The 21086-nt window shown below is 47.5% G+C and overlaps 1 long non-coding RNA gene across 4 annotated transcripts in view; it reads right to left on the reverse strand.

Annotated features, from left to right (window-relative positions):
- The window catches only part of LOC142599912 (uncharacterized), a 76792-nt gene that overhangs the window by 7489 nt on the left and 48217 nt on the right, over positions 1-21086 (reverse strand). Inside the window, exons 3-4 of one of the 4 annotated variants that reach the window (XR_012833378.1) lie at positions 8636-8800; positions 7392-7856 (exon numbers count right to left, since the gene is read on the reverse strand). This is a non-coding gene — a long non-coding RNA (uncharacterized LOC142599912). Of the gene's footprint in view, positions 1-7391; positions 7857-7887; positions 8801-18177; positions 18306-21086 lie in introns of those variants that run through there. The other 3 variants (XR_012833377.1, XR_012833375.1, XR_012833376.1) reach the window with 3 other exon arrangements.

Genomic DNA, 21086 nt, shown 5'->3' on the forward strand with positions numbered 1-21086 from the left:
TGTGCACTTTGCTCTTCAGATGCTATGAAAGCCAGAAGATGCCAGATTAGATTTAGGAAAGCACATATGGATGCATTGCCTTCTCCGATCTTGCACCGTTCCTTAAAATCCTCTGTTGCTCTGGATGAAGACAGAAAGCATGGCTGTGGACAATATCACAGCTGTGGAAGCATAATTGCAGTTCCTGTCTGAGAGCTGCTTAGTGCTTCTGATAATCCTTGAGACCTGCAGTGAGTGACTACAGTGCAAACAGAGAGTATTTTGGGGCAGGGATACAGTATATGAACCACTCTGCAGATGGATTGAAGAAAACCACCTCTAACCTTTTGATGGTTACATTTCACTGAAGGAAAAGATGCTCTGTGGCACAAGCGCAAGTTCAGACTGAAGCCCAGATTTCCCTACTCTGGGATTTCAGGTACTTGGAAAGCATCCCTGAGGCAAAGTCCTATACCTTGGCTTACCCTAAAGGCTGAGATGCCACCATAGCTCAGCTCTCAGCCTAGTCACTGGCCAGAATTACACCACCACTCCAGGGCCCACAAATCCCACCAGTTCATTTCATATATTTGAAGGAGTGTTCAGCTTCTGGGGAGGTAACAGGAAGGTGACAGTAGTGAAGTCTCATGTCAGTGTTGGGAACAACTGTGTATCAGCAAAACCTCCCTCTAAATCCCATACACTGCATAACAGATGGTACATCTGTTTCTATTTCCAGTATGATCTCACTAATCACTTTTTAAGAATCTAGCATTCAGGGTTAATCAACATGAGCTGAATGACAGTAAAGGTTCCTACAGCAACGGAAAAATCCCATGCAACTCCCTTTCCCCAAGTTATCCTCTTGGACAGTGGGGTTCATCCTCTACCTGAATTATGCCCAAAGCCCTGTGATCCCTGCGAAGCCAGGGCCTCTCTCCTAAGAGCTTCTACCTCTTCTGGGTCCTTGTCTATTTGACAAGGCAGATCTGCCAATAGTTGATTTTTCTGTTCAGTAGTCAGACTAAAAGCTCAACAAACATGATATAGGCCAACCTCAAAAGCCTCACAGGAATGGAAGCATGGATTCCCAAGGAGACCTTGTCTTCAGCCACAAGGCTTATGAAGAAAAGCTATCCTCCACTATAATCCATTGCTTACGACATAGGCTCAAAGCACATAAGATGTAAGTTCAAAACCCTTCTGTTTCTCATGCAGAAAAAGATTCTTAAAAAAGGATTCCTAGAAGCAGTATCACACCCAGTGTACCAGGCAGCGCTGGAGGCACGTTGGAGCAGGAGGACAGCAAGGCAGGAGACCGGCTTAGCCTGGCCATGCCTGTGTTGCTCAATAAAAGCAGCCCAGGACAGAGTGGCACTGCTGGGCTCACAGGCACCGCACCTAGAGCTTGCTCCCTGAGGAGAAAATTTCTCTTGGAAATAGGTACTTGGAGTTACCCAAACCCAAGTCTCAGAGTTAGTGAAGACCCCAGCAGAGAATGAACAGAAGTCCAGGGCTGGAGTCCATCCCCTCTTTGCTGGTGATGTAGACGTGCCCATCAGATGTGCCTATGCTTCCAGAAACACCTCCCCAGCTGACTCGTGGGTCCTCATCCTTGATGACCTCAAGGACCCCTTGAGCCCCATCATCTCAGTTAGCACACGCCTATGCCCTCTTCTGGACTTGGACAAGCAGCTCCCTCCAACTGCCAAGCAGCACTGCTCTGGGCAGAGCTACTCCTGGATCAGCCTTCAAGAGTGACATGGGAAAGCTCTGTCTCCCTTCCCCATGATGTTCCTCCACCATGGTCCCACCAACATTTCCATCCTCCAGCTCTCCTGAATGCTCTCATGCCTCAGCCCAAGGCAGCCAACACACAATGGAAACCCAACACTGGTGAGCTACAGCATTGCCTTCATTATCCCAGACACTTTGAGTTGTGGGGAAAAAAAAACCAAACAAACCTACAAAAATACTAGTTCTCTCTTAGGTCCATAGACACAACACACAGGGCTAAGCTGAGCTGAAGTCAAGTGCCATGTCATGCAGCCAAAGCCAACCTACTTTACATGGGCTGGCTCTGGGTAGTGTGGACACAACTGCTCTCAATCAGTATCTCCTGGCTCCCAGGCCAATTCTCTGGGCAGGCCATTTAGCCTTGTAGATATTCCTGCTCTATCTGGTCAAATAAATAATTTATGCAACATTATACTCCAAGCAGGAGGATTAGGAGAGCCCTGTTGTAGGCTGTCCCACAGCCCATGGTTTGGCCGCAGTTGTAAGATGTAGCACGTCAGTTAAATCCTCGTTCTGGCTGAGACAGAGAGGGCGTTCAAACCTCTTTTCCCAATGTGACTTGTCTGGGCTTTCTTGTGAGATCAGCTTAAAAAAAGTCAAACCACTTCTCTTCAGAATTATCAAAGCAAGCCATTTTGATGTTTCTAATTTTATGGGTTAAATCTGATGAATGAATTGCACACCAATTGGCAGATGATAGTTATGGTCAACCAGAAATTTTTTCAGTGAATAAACTGTTCTTCAGAAAGTTTGCTGTTGTGAGACCCCACTTGGAGTACGGTGTTCAGCGCTGGGGTCCCCAGTACAAGAAAGACATGGAGCTGTTGGAGACAGTCCAGAGCAGGGCCACGAAGATGACCAGAGGGCTGGAGCACCTCTGCTATGAGCACAGACTGAGAGAGTTGGGATTGTTCAGCCTGGAGAAAAGGCGGCTCTGGGGAGACCTTAGAGCAGCCTTCCAGTACCTGAAGGGGCCTACAGGAAAGATAGTGAGGGACTGTTTACAAAGGCATGGAGTGATAGGACAAGGGGTAATGGGTTTAAGCTGAAGGAGGGTTGATTTAGATCAGAAGTTAGAAAGAAATTCTTCCCTGTGAGGGTAGTGAGGCACTGGAAGAGGTTGCCCAGAGAGGTTGTGGATGCCCCCTCCCTGGAAGTGTTTAAGACCAGGTTGGATGAGGCTTTGGGCAACGTGGTCTAGTGGAGGGTGTTCCTGCCCATGGCAGGGGGGTTGGACTGGGTGATGTTTGAAGTCCCTTCCAACCCAAACCATTCCATGATTCTATGAAATTATTGCCTCTACTCAGACCCACTGCCAGAGGAGAGGGCAGAGATGTTGTAGGTAATGCTCAGTGTACAGATCAGGTCTGCTCTGGCTCTAATGTAGGCACCAGCTGGTCTCAGCCTCTGCCAACTCTTCTGCTTGGAGACACCAAGGATCTTCAGTAGCCTTCATCTCTCGCTGTGGGCAGCTTCTTCCTCAGCCTCACCTCTCCTGCTGCCATCAGAATGGCCACGTAAAGATTTGGTTACTGAACTTAATTTCCATATTGAGGATTTTTAGCTCCTGTCATTGGTGTTTCTATTCCTTGCTTTCAGCACACAAATCTTTATGATCCCATCAGGTTATACCATCCATTGTCTGTTATATTTTAAACACCTTCTTAGGTACAAACACAGCAATGCAAATTGTTGTTATCAGGACACGGCAATGGGTCTCCACGGGTGGTTTAGCTGAGAGTTGCCACAAGTCCTCTGAGGACATAGTACTTGGCCCGGATTTTTGCAGCATCTGTCACCGTACGCACCAGCATCGGTCAGCAAGGTTGCACAAAGTCCACTGGAGCTATTACAGGTCTTTAAAATGGCAGCCTTGGCACTTGTAAAGTAAGCACTGCCTGCACAGGGTGAAAGCCAAGTGTTCATAGTTGTGGTCCTTTTAAAGCTGACTTATTTTAACAGGAATTTCACAGCGCACAGCTGGCAGTGGCAGCCAGCAGACATGACAGTGTCCAGGCTCCATTTTGAGATCTTCAAAAAGCCTCTTGGGCCAGCAGGAGACCGCTGCAGCCCTTTGGGGACCACCTGGGTGCTGCTGTGGTTGAGGATGCTGCAGCCTCCAATGGGGCCTGGCCAGCTCCTTGTGGTGCCAATGGCGGCGGCCCAGGTTGAGCTCCCAAAGGAGGATGCATGTCCACAAGGTTGGGGCTGAGGGACACTGGGGACCTCTTGCCAGGGTCAGGGATATGCTTGGCTGCCCCAGCCTCCCAGCAGCACCAGGAGAAGGTGGCAAGTGGCAGCAGTGGGACACTCCCTGCTGCAGGGGGCAGAGACCCTCCATCTGCTGACCCAGCCTGTCATCTGAGGAGGTTCGCTGCTTGCTGAGGCTTTGGTTCCACTTCTCCATGAGGCCACCAATGAAGTGGCCGGGGAGACCTGGAGCGCATCAAGCACAGCTACATATCTTGAGAGGCGAGGGCCACAGGCATGGGGTCCCAGCTGTTTTTCTCCTCAATCCTCAATCAATGCCATTGATGCAGAAGGGCTTCAGGAGGAGTGGGTGGATCCTGCAATGCAACTACTGGTTGTGCAGCTGCTGTTGACAACAAGGGTTTGTTTTTTTTTTTAACCACGGAACCCTCTTTGAGGATTGAGAACTGCTGGGAAGGAATGGGATCCACCTCACCAAATGGGACAGAAGTGGGCCAGCAGGGTGGCCAACCTGCTGGGGACTAACTTCAACATAGGAATAATGGGGGAAGGAGCTGGCAACCTACCATCAAGTGAGGAAGTGCTGGCCCAGGATGGCAAGGAAAGGGACAGGAAAGATATAATAATCAACAAAACAGGGTTGAAGGGGGTGAACCTGAACAGTATGCACATAGATGAGGAAGTGCCTACAGGAGAACTTCATGGTGGAAGCTCTCATACCTCTGCTGGGAAATCAGCATGACTGGGTGCCTCTCTGAAGTGCCTATACGCTAATACATATGGCATGGGGAACAAACAGGAGAAATTGGAGGTCTGTGTGCCATTGTAGGGCTACAATCTCATTGGGATCGTGAGTCATGGTGGAATAGCCCACTGCTATGGATGCTGCCAGGGATGGATACAGGGTCTACAGGAAGGATAGGCTGGAAAGGCAAGGGAGGAAATTCCCTTGATTTGAGGGAAGAGTGGGAATGCATGGAGCTCTGCCTTGGATGGATGAGGAGCCAGCTGAGAGCTTATGGGTCAGGATTAGGGAGCAGAAAAACATGAGTGACATTGTTGTGGATGTCTGCTGTAGACCACCTGATCAGGAAGATGAAGACAGGCTGAGAGACTTGGGCTTGTTCAGCCTGGAGAAGAAAAGGCTCTGGGGAGACCTTAGAGCAGCCTTCCAGTACCCGAAGGGGGCCTACAGAAAAGCTGGAGAGGAACTGTTTACAAGGGCATGGAGTGATAGGATGAGGGGGGGGAATGGGTTTAAACTAAAAAAGGTCAATTTAGATTAGATGTTAGGAAGAAATTCTTCACTATGAGGGTGGTGAGGCACTGAAACAGGTTGCCCAGAGAGGTTGTGGATGCCCCCTCCCTGGAAGTGTTCAAGGCCAGGTTGGATGGGGCTTTGGGCAACCTGGTCTAGTGGAGGGTGTCCCTGCCCATGGCGGGGGGGTTGGAACTAGATGATCTTTAAGGTCCCTTCCAACCCAAATGGTTCTATGATTCTATAGTCTCTTCTCCCAAGTAACTAGCGAAAGGACAAGAGGAAATGGCCTCAAGTTGTGTCAGGGGAGGTTTAGATTGGATAGTAGGAAAAATTTCTTCACCGAAAGAGTGGTCAAGCATTGGAACAGGCTGCCCAGAGAGATGGTGGAGTCACCATCCCTGGAGGTGTTCAAAAAACACGTGCAGACATGGCACTTTGGGGCATGGTTTAGTAGGCATGGTTGGTGGTGCTCGGTTGACGTTTGGACTTGATGATCTTAGTGGTCTTTTCCAACCTTAATGATTCTATAAGAAGTAGTTGAGGCCTTCTTGAGGCAAGTGGAGGAAGTCTCATGTTTGCAGGCCAATGAGGACATGGGAGAGACTTCAACCACCCCAATATCTGCTGGAAAGGCAACACACCAAGGCACAAGCAATCCAGGTCTCTAGAGTACGCTGATGATAACCTTATGACACAGCTGACTGAAGAGAGAACAAAGGGAGATGATCTGCTGGACCTGCTGGACCTCAGAATCACAAAGGAAGCGATGGTCAGAGATGTGAAGGCTGGGATGGCCTTGGCTGCAGTGACCATGAGATTGTGGAGTTCAGGATCCCAAGAGGAGAGAGCATGGCAAAGAGCAGGACTACAGAGCCCTGGATTTCAGGAGAGTAGACTTTAACCTCTTCCAATTGCTGCTTGGAAGAATCCCATGGGATACAGTCCTGGAAAGAAGAAAGGTCCAAGGGAGCTGGTTGATTTTTGGGAATCATCTCCTGCAAGTTCAAGAATGGTCTATGTGCAGACACAGGACATCAAACAAAGGTGGGAGGAGGCCTGCATGGATGAACAAGGAGGTCCTGACAAAACTCAAACACAAAAAAGCACACAAGGATTTCAATCTCCAGCATAAAGCACAGTTATTTTCAAGTATTCCATCAATTCTCAGCACAGGAAATTTGGCTTTCAAGCCCAACAGCACACTGAACCTTTACCAAACCTGTGAAGCCAGAGTTTCAGGAGAGCTTTAATAACCTAACAAACCAAGAAGTACAAAACGTGCCATGCAAGTCAGACATTTCTACTGCAACAACCATATGAGCAAAAGTTTCTCAAACAAAACCATTTGCTGTCAAGACAGAGTGGAGCCAAGTCAGTGTGATTCAAGTTTTTAAGAGTCAATTTTGTAAAATGTCAGAAGGAGTTACTTAGTGCCACCCAGTGTTGGCAACTAGAAAAAGAAAGGTTAAATATGGTTACAACTGGGTGTAGCCTAGTGAAATAGGAAAAAAAAATCCCTGCTCTTGCTTTCTGTATCAGGGTGAGTAATTCCACAGAAGCTGTGCAGCACCGAGGTCCAGGAGATAGCTGTCTCCTAACAGAAATGCGGTTTAGCCGTCTTGTTAAAAAAAAACTTCCACCTTTTATATTCACTTTTCAAAGCAGGTAATCAGTTTGAGATGTAGATGGCCTCTTTTGTCACAAGACTCACTCCTCTAGCCTGACATCAGTCTAGAGAGAAAATTGTCCTGACCTTTGTGGTTAAATGTTCAGAAATTTAGATGACAAACAACTATATAAGAGGTGTCTCTTTCCTAAGTAGAGTACAGCTAAAACACTACCTTTTCCCCCCTTTATCTCAGATGCTGCATATGACCTGACTTTTCCTTGAAGCCTTTTAAATTATACAGGATCACACATATATCAGACACGGAAATAAATACTCTCCCAGTTATGATCTTTGGATGACTGAATAATTGCACTTATGCTTTTGTCCTTCAAAGGACTATATAAAGCGGGTCAGGTGTCATGGTCCCATTTAACAGATGTGGAAAGTGTGGTGCAGAGCAGGTGCTGTCCTCCCCATTGCAGCAGAGAGCTGAGCCCTGGCCAGGAGGGGATGGAGGGGAACCCAAGTGGAAAGAGGGGAAGGGGAAGGCAAGGCACTGAGATACCTCAAACTCACCAGGTGCTGGGGGGTGTGTGTGTGTGAGGATGTCCCAGGGTTGTGGTTTCTCCTGTACTGGCTATGGCAGAGAAATCCCCCTTCTAGAATTTTGGGCTCCTTTACACTGCTCCAAAGTAGTCTTGTGGCCCAGAGAAAAGATGACAACAGCCGTTTGAGTGGTTCTCTGCCAGTCCTTTGTTTCAACCCCTAGAAGAGAGGGCCAAGGAATCACTGACACAAGAGTTTATCTCAGATTGATACAACAAAAACCCAACAGCAAAGTGAAGGGTGGTTGCCCTCTGAAGCAGCCTGACCTCCACGAGATGCCATGGTGGTTATCCATGTTTCTAGGTGGGAAGGGTCCCTACTGGCATTTTTACTTTTTTTCTCCCACCCACAGAGCCATCTCCAGGTCACACAGCCAATCCCTTGGATTTGTGCCTGCTGACAACAAGCTTCCTTTCTCACTTACCTTTCACCGAGCGCTGGGAAACAGGCCAGGCGGTCCGGCCGCAGGTCACGTGCCAAAACCTCCTTTTCTGGGGCCAGCACATTCAGGGTTTATGTTTTGTTTTTTTTTTCTTTTCTTGCCAATGCCACGAGGTTCCTGGAGGACCTGGGAGTTGGGTTGGCTCTGCTGGCTCCCGTAGGAAGACGTCCATGGTCACTTATTACATCTGCATGTCTCACTAGGCCCCACATGTCCTAGGTGCTCTCCACAGCTATGAGATCTCCAGTCCTCCTCCCACAGAGCTCACAGTTTAAAACCCAAGGCGGAAAAATCACTAATTCCTGTGACGACTGCTCAGCTTGTGCCTCAGGAATTCGTCAAAAAGAGATTTTTTTTTCCCAAAGAGGGGCCACAGGACACAGTAAGCACAGAAAGAGCTAGGTGGAGGAAGAAGACCAGACAAATACAGCATTCATGGAAAAAATAAATAAATCCGTGTGTATGTCCCTAGTTTGGAAGGTTTACAAAGTAGGTTTACAACAAGAGGCAGTCCCTGCTCCAGAGGTTTTACAGTCCCAGTGATCAGGATGAAATAGCAGGAAGGGGAAAGGCAGAAGCAGGAGACCTGGGAGTCCCTGCGTTACACAGAGCAACTCCGCTTGGTTTGCAGGTCCGCGGCATTTTTAAGCCTATAAATAAACTGGGGACGTTAATGATGCCATTAATCTCTGCTGGCTGCCGTCCCAGCTATTTTCAGTGGTGAGGTTACCTTGCCTCTACCAGCAAAACTAGGTCTCGAGGGGAGGGTCGGGCGAGCGGTGGAGACGGATGCTGGGTGCCAGGGGGGCACTGCCCATGGTGGGGGACACTGCCACTGTCCTTGGCAGCGTCCCAGGAGGAAGTGTCCCAAGCGCCAGCCCTCACAGCTCCCAGCCTGCAGGGAAACACATGAAAACAGTTGTCAGGTAATAAATGACAGGAAAAAGTGGAGTGCTGCTGGCTGCAGAGGGAAGCGTGTGACTGCTCCTGCCTGTGGTCTCCGTGGCAGAGACGCCTTCTTCGTCTCCTGCAGGGACAGCCCCGATGGAGACCCTCTGCTCCTCTGGACCTCCGTGAGCCTGCTCCTCCGCCTCTGCCTTTCCAAGGACAGAAAGTGGCAGGGGTCTGAGCTACAGGAGAGGGGAGGCACTGGCCAGTGGGTCCCAGCACACTAGCCCAAGGCAGGCAGTGGCCAGGGTGCAGGTCCCTCGGGAGAACAAGGTCTGCACTGAGAAAGCTTCTTGCCCACCACTCACACCAACAGTCAGTGCATCCCTCATAGGCAGAGAGAGAAGAGGTCCCTTTCCTTTCCACCCAGGGGGAGCAGGAATGTCATAAACTCAGACAGTAAACGGTGCTTTCCTCCTTCCCACAAACATCAGGAAAAAAAAAAAAAAAAAGAGGAGGCAGATGCTTGTTGCTCTTCTTCCATTCCTGCATGAAGCTGACCTAAGGTAGATCAATATATAGGCGCCTCAACATATCCTGCCTTGTCATACATGGTTTGACACAAGAAAAGCTCTGTGTCTGCTCTTCACTAAGGTCTTGCTATGGGATCCTGTGAGGAGAGCAACCCCAGGATCACATCTGTCAGGGAGAAGAGCGGCCCACCATCTGCCCTCAGTGCTCACACTGCAGCTGGAGATGGTTTGGCTGTAGACAGTAAGGTCCCAAGGTTCATCTTACAAGTGTAACATGCTTTTATTTTATACTTTGTTACAATATGCCAGGAAAACTGAATTCCTAAAAGAAAATGAAGTTCACATTTACTGGAAATAGGTGCTTTTGAAAACCAAGTCTACGCACTGCTTTCCTTTGACCTGCCTGCTCAGGTCCCAGCAAAAACCTACTACACAATGGAGAGGAAATTTCTTTCACATCTTAATGAGCCTACACAGTGTTCAAGCTATTTTTGCAATGCTTTTGCATAGGCTCCTTTCTGGTCCCTACTGCCCCTAATTGGCACTTTGGGTAGCCGGTCAGCCCCACCGCTTACCCAGGACACTGCCCTTTTGGACATGCTGATGCAGTGCAGCAGGGAGCAGGTACTGCAACAATTCTTTGGCTCCAGAGAGGTGTCCATAGTCACATCTCCAGCAGCTTTGGCAGACTTGGTGCAGTTATTATTAAGTCCTAATAGCTACTTGTTGGGTGGTTGCCAGCATGGGAATTTTCTTTATCAGTGGAATTTCATCAGTTGGGTTCGCTTGCCATGCATTACTTTTTGTCACATTTAGAGATACAGCCATCTAAATCGTATTGGTATAAACTGGAGCAACATCAATCTCAGTAGGAAGTGGGGAAAAAGTCTCTCAAAATCCCAGTTTTACTCCTGGTATTCTGTGCCTGAAGAAACAGCATGTCTGATAAGAAACCAGCCTGCAATTGCAATCTGGCACAAGCCACACAGAGATACTCCAGACAGACTTAACATTCACCTTGACAAAGTCATCAACTTGTCAAGCAAAGGAAGTCATCGTGGCCAGAGTGGTGATAGAAGGTAACTTATACTCTCCATGTGCAGCATCAGGCACTTAAGGATTTAAAATATTACAGGAGAGGAGAACTGCAATGTTAGAGAAGAAAACATATATACAGAAGTGGAGATATGAGCAACATGTAAGGGCCAGAAAAATGGAAAAGAAATGCCAGAAATGTTTCATATTGGCCCCAAATGAATAACAGCCTCAAATGAAGTGGTTAAGGCTTGTTGCATATGGTAAAAATACAGGCTAAGCCAAGCAAACTGTCTCAGACTAGTAGCACAGAAGAAATTACCTCCCTAGAGCAAAAAAGGCATCTGTTTATTTATCTCAGTTATAAAAATGTCCTTGTCAGATGTTAGCAGTGCTAAGCTCTCTCTGGGCAGGTCACTTACCTCCTGCTCACTCCAGAGGAGACCCGTAAACTACTGTCCCCCAATACACGATGCATCTACCCATCCTGAGCAGTCATTGCTCCTCTTCTCAGGAGCGCTGAGCTCCCCAAGTTGGCTCAGTAGTCACAACCCTCTCTATGCCTGGAAAATCCTGCTACAGAAAAATGTGTCTGCTAGTAGCAGTGACACTGGAAGAGATCCCTGTGCTCCCCTGGAGCCTCACCTGCACAGGGTGACATAAAAAGTGCCTTTAATGGCAATATCAGCTAAAATAACTCCTGTCTGCTGACCCCATTGTTCACTCACCCCAGAGCGTGGCTTCTGTTGACACAGCCCTTCCTGGCACCAGGAGGGGAGTGCTGAGGACCAGAGCCCAGAACTGACTGGTCTTAAATAAAATCCAGCAAAAACTTGTTGCTGCTTAGAAAAACCACCCCAAAACCCCCTAACTCAGGGAGTTCCCTGCTTGGCACACCGAGGAAGAGGTGATGCACTGCAGCTCAGAGGTAGGAATGAGCAGGTAGAGCAGGATGGGCATTGCTGCCAAAGGTTAGCCTCAAACTATGGCCAGTGTTTCCACATTTCCAAAAGGAAAGAGAGAAGGGTGACAGTGTCTCAGACAGCCTAGCTGAAGTGAGGTAGGAGAGCTGAACCCTGCACCAAGGCTTAAGCAAACCAATGCACACATCCACTGCCTGGCAGCACTGGTGTCTCCAGGAAGGACTGGAGATCCACACCTGATCTGCACAAAATATTTCGGAGACCAGTGAAAGCAATGAATTAGCTGATCAGTCATACAAATGAGAAATTCTCTGTGGTTACTGTTGACAATTAACCCTTATGTTTGCCTGGTGCTTTTCCTCCAGGAGGCTCAGGCCCACAGCAGTGGGAGCCCATTGTTGCCTTCTGTAGGACCGTGATGATGCTGTGCTGGCCAGGCAAGAAAATGAAGTTGTTCCCCTGGTCCTAAGTGAGAGCTGAACAGACTACAGGATTCAAGAACACTGGACATGACCACAGCTATATAAACCTGGCATTTCAGCATGCCCCTGAAGCAACAGAACCTCCTAATGCTGCTGGTCTGAACTGGGTTTCTCAGTGTCCTGGAGAAGACATTAGACGGTTGTGAGATTCAGTCTCTAATTAGGTCCCTGTAGTGGTAAGATTGCTTCCTTTAAAATCACTCAGTGGGAACCAGTACTTTATCCTCTGTACTCAAATTTTTATTTCTTTTACCCTCGTCTTCTCTCCAAAGCCCAGAGTATCCCAGTTCACTGGATGACACCTGCAAAAGTCTTTGACATTCACTTTAAGGATGTTTCTTTTCAGCTGCTTCACATTTCCTTTTGACAAGCTCTTCTAGTGATATTTACTGCAGCTCATGAATTAACTCACGGCTGGACCACTTGCTAGTCTTTTCAATCCAGTGCTGGTTTAAATCTTGATGAGCTGGTTTGATTTTTAAATCTCATAGAACTGCTAAGTCCAAGATGTCCTGTCACACACCATAATCAGAAGACAGTTCCCAGTTGTGCAGAGCAGCAGCCATGGGCAGTACACAGGCATTAGGCATTTGGGGGGACTCCACCTCCCCAGCAGGTACCAAAACAGCGTATTATCCAGAAGAAATAGTTCAGTTCACAGGGAAAGTTATTTGGATAGCTGGAAAAGAGTCTTACTAATTTAAGCATATGTGAAAAAATGATGCAATGCAACGTGCACCACATTTCACAAGCATCTTGCACAAGTTATATTACACAAATGCACCTTTCTCCATATTTTTCCAGATCCTCTTTTCTGTTTCTAGCTACCGAGCTCATCCTTAGCAATGAACAGAAGTCCAGAATTTCAAATTAGGATCCTTACTTGAGTTCCTACATAAAATTAGTCTGATTTGTATAGATTCTGCCCTCTCAAGTCCCATGATACTTCTAGGGTCTGCAGGTGTTCAACCGTTGCGACAATCAGGTCATTTTTATTTTGGCAGCTAACTAAGGTTTTAGGCACCTAATTTTTAGCGCTTTGATTTCCAATTCTAAAATTTTGGCCTGAAGGTAAACAGAAAACTGGAATTCATAGCCCAGAGTCCAGGAACACACTAGTCATGTAGTTGCCCAAGTTTAGGCTGAAATGCCAAAGCACATGGAGACTCTTCACTTGTCAGAAGACTTACAACAAAACAGGAAATTATTAGTATCAGAGCCTGAACTAACTTAAGAGTCAAACAAAATCAAACGTATGGTGTTTCCCCTTTTTCCTGTTTACCTCTTGCTATTTTAGAAGCCAGGGGAGACAAAGAGTCAAAGAGGTTCTCAATTTGGTGCTCCAAGACAGTGAAATCAAACCGGCAGACTGTACCTCATCACAGTAAAGATATGGCATCTCTCCCTCAAGATCTCTCTCTCAAACAAGTTTTTACTGTACGTTTAAACAAATAGGCAACCTATTTTGAAATGAAGGGGTGGAACATGACAAAATAATGCAGCGCAACAGCATGCAGGAGTTTAGACACAGTGGACAATACATGAAACTCCAGGGGACGGTCATAGGCTGGCTTGGTACAATTATCTTAGGAAAGCACTGGAACTAAAGAACTTTCTCCTGAGAAAGTGTCATTTGATTTTTCATTAATACATGTCATTAGGACTACAGTTCTATGTTGTGTTTGTGTGATGGTTTATCAAAGCAGGATCAAATTACTGGCACGTCATGGGAGGAAGCTCTAAGGTAAAGGAAAAATACCATAAATGTCAGCTTACCACTACATGGTATAGAAACGAGCAAAACTTGCTGGACTCATGGCCCAGCCTCATCACGTCAGTGCAGCACACACCAGAGAGCGCTTAGCCCTCTGTTTTCACTGCTGCCAAGCACAGTATTTTCTCTCAAACAAGGAAAATTTGAAAAATTGCCTTTTCTAAAAGGGAACTGGACATAGTCCCTCCTCAAAAGGCGAGCCTGAGCAGGGAACCCCATGCTGAGAGCAGTCGGTGAGGGCACAAAAGGAGAGCCGACCTGTCGGGACGTGGGCTCATTGGCTGCTGGAGCTCTTCAGGGTTTCATCAGCTGCTGTGGAGGCACCGGGGCCAGGGAGCTGCATTCCTGGCCCCAAAATTCTCAGAGCATTTCACAAAAGACCCATGTTGGGCCCAAGAAATTAAAGGCAGAACCCAAGACTATTTATTTTTTTTGACTTAAAATTGGGCAGGTGATACTTCCTAGTGTAACCACTTTTCTTTAAAAAATAAAACACGAAACACTTAACACTGGCAGTAGATATATCAGCTCCCTTGGAAAGGTTTCCATTCTCTTGGGGAAGCAGGAGATGTGAGGACTCATCCCCAGGCTCCTTCACTCTTTCAGAGTTATTTGGAGGTTTGGGCCTGTTTCTTTTTTCCCATCCTATCGTGCTGAGCCACTCACAGCCGTAGTTAAATAATTTCCTAGAAGCAGATCACTCCCACAGAGCCCTATGCCTCTCAATTTACACCAGAAAAACACTACTTATATCTGCACAAGATAAAAAAAAAAAAAAAGACATGCATCTTTTCTGTCCTTGATAAGGATTCAGCTGCAAATGCAAGGCAAGAGTCACGCTGTTTTCCTTCTGCTGGGGTTGCAGATGTCGAACAAAACCATCACGGATTTCACTGTTACCTCAAGGAAATCTGCTGTAAATGACTTGCAGGGTCCACCACCTCTGACAAGATTTGTTACCTACAGCACTGATATAAGCAGCGTATTCCTCACGGGAAGGCAGAGCAGTCAGCTGTCCCCAAAACAGCATCTTTTCTCCTACTCAGGCCACTTTGGGGGGTGTTGAGTAAAGAGGAGTACAGCAAGGGGCTGCAAGGTTCCTAGCCAGGCACTTTTGTGATTGTGGCTACAGTTCTTACTAGACTCTTTCATTGTCCCAAACTTCATCCCTACAAGGGAAGAAAATCTTCTTGTCTCTTTACAAGAGGGCACAGGAGCATGGGATGACCAAGCGGCTGGCCCCACCAGCTGGCAGATGCAGCTTCATGTTACATCTGAGTCAGTCTCACCACTTCTTGCTGTAGATGTGGACAAGCTCCTCTCCAGCTCTTGTCCTGTTCTCCCACTCCCGCCTTTGCGCTTTGCTGACTCGCACCCTAAGGACACCATTTCAGGGATCTAAACCCAAGAAAATTAACTCTGTAAACCAAGTAAGTCTCCTGAGTCCCATGCTAATATCTTAGCTGCTAGACCTCCTTTCTTGCAAGGAGGGAAAAGAAAAAAGGTAAGGAGAGGGCAGAGAGACAGTACCTTTAAAGGCTTGAACCCACAGCAATCCCATACTCTTCCCCCCCCCCCCCCACCTCCTTCTCTCCCCAGCTGTCCCTCCAGCAAGCTCCTGTTTGGCTCCGCAGCCCTTCTCAGAGGCCTGGCCCATCATGGAGCCAAGCTGCTCCCCAGCCCCTTGCCCAGCACACACCAGCCTCTCCTGCCATGGCAAGCATGGCACAGAGGGATGCAATAGCCACGCACCTCAACCTCACCCGGGCACCGAGTGGGATGCAGGAGCCAGGAAGCAATCCCCTCATGCAATATACCCTGCGACCAGCCCCAGCCAGCCACTCCTCGCTGCTAAAGGTCTGTAAATCCTGGGATTTACCTGCCTTTGCCATCCTAGTAGGTATCCCATCCATGGGTGGCTCCTGCCTCAGATCATGGGTGAGGAAGAAGGGAGGAAGAACAATTTCACATGAAGTGGAATTAGGCAAGACAAAAGAGTGGTTACTAGGAAAAGAAAATGAATTATATAAAAATAGATATGAATAGTTTTCATGTTTTAAGCAAGAAATGCGAGAGGTGAAATGAAGCAGAGTAAAGTGAAAGTGTTCTGCAGAGTGAATTAGGGAGATTTACAGCAGAACATCAGTTCCCTCTGTGGCCCAGGTCAACCATTGCTTTGCATTTGGAAGTCAGCTGCACTGAGTGCTCTGAAGGATTCCCTTTGCTGTCCAAGGCGAACAGTCCAAAGGTAACGCAGAGTCAATCTCTTCAAGGCCCGATACGGTTCTCTCTCATACCATACCTGAACGCCTCACAGGCTTTGCAGAATTAATCTCATGCGCCTCGGGGGTGCGGAAGTGCTGTTCTGCCTTGGAGAATGAGGGGCAAAAGGCAGAGGGGATGGGAGCAGTTTACCCAAGGGAGTCGCTGGCAAGGCAGAAACCTGGATGTAGATGATCTAAGTCCCAAGCTAGCACCTGAACTTCGAGACACACCCTCTTCTCCCCCAAAACGTGAGAAAAGAAGAAACAAAACCAAAGCCATACCACAGTGGTTTAAGTCGTTTGAGGGTCCTGGCTGCAACCTCCCACACAGCAATCATCGCACAATCCTGGCTGGTTTCACCACTACCATCTTACCTTTCCCCTCTCAGGTTTTCTGTTGCATCTTGACATAAATTAGGAGCTGCCTGAGGCAGAGACTGTTTAACCTTCCCCATTACTTTGCATGTGGCATGCAGTATCATGGGCTATCTATCTCACCATTTTTGACTCTGAATTGGGTTTTTGACTCTAAGAGTCAAATTATTTAATGCCACTTGTGTCTGCCTTGTGAAGCCTTTCCATCCCTGTGAGAAGTTAAGAGAAGCAATATGTGTGAGTAAGAGCCAACTGTGCACACTACTCAGGTTTTACCATCTCTGCTCATTCTGAGATTTTTGATATCAGGGAGATGATTTAGCTTGCAGGCTCTTGAGGTGACAAGAATCTGGCTAGTGAGTCAAAACAAGCCTAAAAGACCTGCATGCAGCAGAGACTGCTGTATAGGAATGAAACCCTGCAAATGAATCGTTTATGAAAACCCTGATACCCAAACTGCTGCTGTGAAGGATTTATGCAATAGAGATGTACGTGTTCCTGCTGCACTACTGACTATTCCTATGTATCGCCTTTCTCCCTGCCCTTCAAGGCTTTGCTCTGAATACAGTGATGCATACTGTTCTGAGGAGTTTTGGGAGAGAATCTAGAGGGTAAAGATTTGCTTCAAAGCAGATCTTCAAACATCTGTTTGTACTTACGGAACAAATATTTAGCACACTACAGCACATAGCTGCCTGTCGCTTCAAGGCAAACGCAAATGCTAAGTGGTATTAAACACTCATAAACATAAACAAGATAGCCTGGAGTAGCTTATCGGTTAGGTGGTAATGGGTGGGGAAAGGCTCATTGTATATTTAAGGCCCAGTCTTTTTCCCACTGATTTTTTTCCATGTCAGTAACAGACCATGGAGAGGAAAACAGGCCAGGGAGAGGTGTGTTTCAGCCTGGCAATATTTCTCAGATCAGAGTCAGTCCTGACTCGCTCCCGCAGTGGCTCCTGCTTGCTACAGCACCAGGGTGCAAGGGCAGTCTCTGGCTAGCCCCACTCCGAGTCGGGAGAGGAAGGAGACAACCACTAATGGCAGCTCCATTTCTGGCAGCAGTGCCACCTACTACAGCGGTTAGTCCTATAGCAGAATGGAGATGACAGGGTAGGGGTAACTTCCCTGGCAGCGGAGGCCTTGCTAGTTGGCTATACAGGAGCATCGGAGAAGCCTCCAGCCTCAGATTACCCTTTGGTTGGAAAACAGATGAGCAGGTGAAGACATTATCACCTGCTGTTGCTTGATACCACTCACCACCAAAGGCTAGAGTGGAGTTGAGTCACTAGAAGGACAGTTGTACCATTGCCCAAGAGAGAGAGGTATCATGATTAAGCTGATAGAAGTTGGTAGCGTTTTAGTCCCCTACGCTCCTTTCAGGTCAATGAAGAGATCATTTGGCTGGTTGAAGTTCCTGAATCATCTTCTGTGTGGACCAGATGACTGCCAGTTCTGGTGCAGAGGGGACAGAAACATGAGGCAGAAGCTGTAAGGACAGCTGTAAGGACATGGCAGCAGCGTTGGGCTTGATGGGCATAAACCATTATGGACAACATCTCAGTATCTCTAGTGCAGAGTCTTCTGTCTAGTCTAATCCCAACTCCTTGGAGATTTCAACTGAAGTGCCGTTTGGAGCAGCTCTGCCCTGGACATATGTTGCCTTCTGCCAACTCTGCTGCAGGGACAGTAATCTGCCAGCGTAGCAGTAATAAACAGCTGGGTGGGTCACCTCTTCAGTCACCTCACCATCATTTCTAGAGTTCATTTGTCAGAGCCCTAACTCACAACACAAACAATAAAATTAACCCAAAATGGATATACTTATACCACAAAACCTGCAAATTCTCTGAAAACATGCAGTCTAGCCCAATAAATAGTGCCTTCCCCAGGAAAGCTAATTTTGGTTCTCCAAGCAAAACAGTGCCAAAAGAAAAGCAGTTTTACACCGATATTTTTGGTGGTATGGAAACATCCCTATATATTACAAGGTACTTACTACACAGGCAGAAGTTTCTAAAGTAGATCTGCATTCAGTTCTGCATCTCTGGAGGTGAAGAGGGCTTTTCAGTCATGTTGAGCTAATGCGACTGAGCCAACAGGAATTAAAGCTATGCCCTTTTCTGCCTGTTGAGACATGGTGAAAGAAAGCAGCCACCTTAAATCAAAGGGTCCAGATTCAGGGAGGTGCTCCAGCTAGAAATCAGAAGGCAGTTTACAGATACTTTGATAACTTGAGCTTTTATCATTCCACAGGCCCCCAAGATCAGTTGGTGAGGGCTGAGCGAGTTTCCTCATATGGTATTTGAAGGCAAAGTCAATCTACATTTGCTTCCCAACAGGCAAGCCCAGGCAGCTGCAGCATGTTATAAAAAGAGGAGATTAAATGCAAGTTTTGCAGTGCTACTGTCTGAAAAGATACAATCGGTTCTATCGTTGGGAGCTTAGGAGTTAGGATTTTAAATCTGATGTAGGCAGCTTTGAAGCACCAGTTTTGTCAAGAATATCCCGTGCTTTGTCCTATCTTGAAAACAGAATTGTTTAGCTATTAAAAGAGATTAATGTAATCTCTGTGTCTATGAAATTGGATTTTGAAACTGCTTGCTCACTGTACTATCTCCAGCGCAGTGCATGAAACCTCTGTTCCTATTCACGGGCACATCTTGTTTGAGCCCAGTGGTTGCTGGCATCGCCAACCGGACAAAGTGCCTGGTGGGCTGCAGGAAGAGGCACCCAACTGGCAGGGCGAGGGAAGCTGTTATTCCCTGGAGGCTGCCGGTGACATACTGTGTCACTTTGGACCCTTTGGTGGCAATAGGCCCAGTGAGAGGGATACTGAGATCGTCGGGGCAGAGCACACAAGCTATAAGCAGAGGCTGAGGGAGCTGGGTGGCTTTAGTCCAGAGGTGAGGAGATGGAGGGGAGATCTAACAGGAGCCTACTGGAAATCACACCTCCCTCAATCGGAGTTACACGACTGACAGAGCCCAATGCCTCCTGCGAGCAGCAGATGGAAAATAGGGACAACAAGCCCAGGCTGGAGCTTGGGACATGAGAAATGGACATTAGGGAAAACATGTCTCAGAGAGGGGGACTCTTGATCCTTGGAGGCTTTCAAGACTTGGATAGACAATGCCAAGGCTGACCTGACCTAGTGCAATAGCCCTGTGTTAAGCAGGAGCATGGATGAGCTTGAGCCTTCAGAGGACCCTTCCAACCAACATTTCTGTGTTTCTGTGCTTTTCCTAGCAAAGGAGACGAATGCTGTTCATCTCCGTGGATCTATGTCCATTTATGCTATCTAGGGATCTGGCTCTGCAGTCTGAAAACCCTGAAACAATGTTTAGAGAACATTTCAGAAAATTGTTTTGGAGACCTCCTTTCTTCTGCTCATGTCTTCAGCCATGGTCTGCTACAGAAAGCTCTGGAAACAAATTGTCTCAAACATATGGTTTCACAAAAAATTAAAAGCAAGTGCCGGATTTTTCTCAGCTGTGAAGCACCATCTCCTCGGCAGATGCAAGCTCTCAGTCACCCAGGATCAGGAAGCCAGACTGGACAGTCCTTCACACTTGGGGCAGTAGCAGTTCTCAGGGCAATCCCACAACTTGCGTGGGGCCAAGGTGGCCACAATTTTGAACTCCACCACGTCAGTTTGGGCTCCAGGAAGACAAACATAGTTACACAGGTGATATGCACGTGCACAAGCTGAAGTCCCATGCTCCCACCTAGAGCTAGAGCATCTCTTAACCTCAAGGGGAGAATTGACTGCAAGGACCAGATCGTAACAAAAGCTGAAGTGTACAAGCTGTGCAAAAAGGAGCACAAAGTCAAGCAAAGGAACCCTGACAGTTGTATCACTACGTGGTCCCATGGCACAAATATTCTCCAAAAGCTTCTGTTCCTCTTGTAGGACAGAATGCGCTATCAGACATGGGGACAACTGCCCACCCTGTCCTAATTATGGACTCCTTGCAAAGTATGTCATGGGATCCTCAAACAGTGTCTCTGAGCTCCACACTGAGGAGAATGCTGGGACGCAAGTGAGAAATACAACGAAGACTTTGTTGGCCCTTCACCTGCCTTGGGAAACCAGGGAGCTCAAAAAAGCTGCCTATGAAATCTGGGAAACCAAAGCTGAAGCTGGTTCTAGTGAATCGGGGGCAGCAAGGAAAGGCAAAGCAGCTCTGCTGAGTGCTGCACATTTCACCTCCCGCTCCTCCACCATGTTTTTCTTTTCTTGGCATACTCCCCTACCTTTCTAAGGAGAGTAATTTAAAATGGTCATTATCTATGCATAGAGGGGGGAAAAAATGCAAGCAAAGTTTCCTCGGTTGGTTTAATAAGCTGGCAGCTTCCAAGAAACTAACAATAAAGGTTAAGAAATCTGAGCCCCTCCTCCATGTTGGCTCCCCCTCCCACAGCCAGCAGCAGCATGCTGTGCTCTCCTCCAACCTACCCTCCGCCTGGGAAATATAGCTTGTGGTCCTGTGAACAGAGAACCTTGGAATCATAGAATGGTTTGGGTTGGAAGGGACCTTAAAGTTCACCTAGTTCCAGCCCCCCTGCCATGTGCAGGGACACCCTCCACTAGACCACGTTGCCCAAAGCCCCATCCAACCTGGCCTTGAACACTTCCAGGGATGGGGCATCCACAGCTTCTCTGGGCAACCTGTTCCAGTGCCTCACCACCCTCATAGTAAAGAATTTCTTTCTAACATCTAATCTAAATCTACCCTCTTTTAGTTTAAACCCATTCCCCCTCATCCTATCACTACATGCCCTTGTAAACAGCTTTCTTGTAGGCCCCTTCAGGTACTGGAAGGCTGCTCTAAGGTCTCCCTGGAGCTAGCCGTAAGTGTTGACAGTCCAGCTGCTTCACTCAGAGGTAAATGGTAGAAGAGATAT

The sequence above is a fragment of the Balearica regulorum genome, chromosome 1 (genome assembly GCF_011004875.1).
Source record: "Balearica regulorum gibbericeps isolate bBalReg1 chromosome 1, bBalReg1.pri, whole genome shotgun sequence".
Classification (NCBI taxonomy): domain Eukaryota; kingdom Metazoa; phylum Chordata; class Aves; order Gruiformes; family Gruidae; genus Balearica; species Balearica regulorum.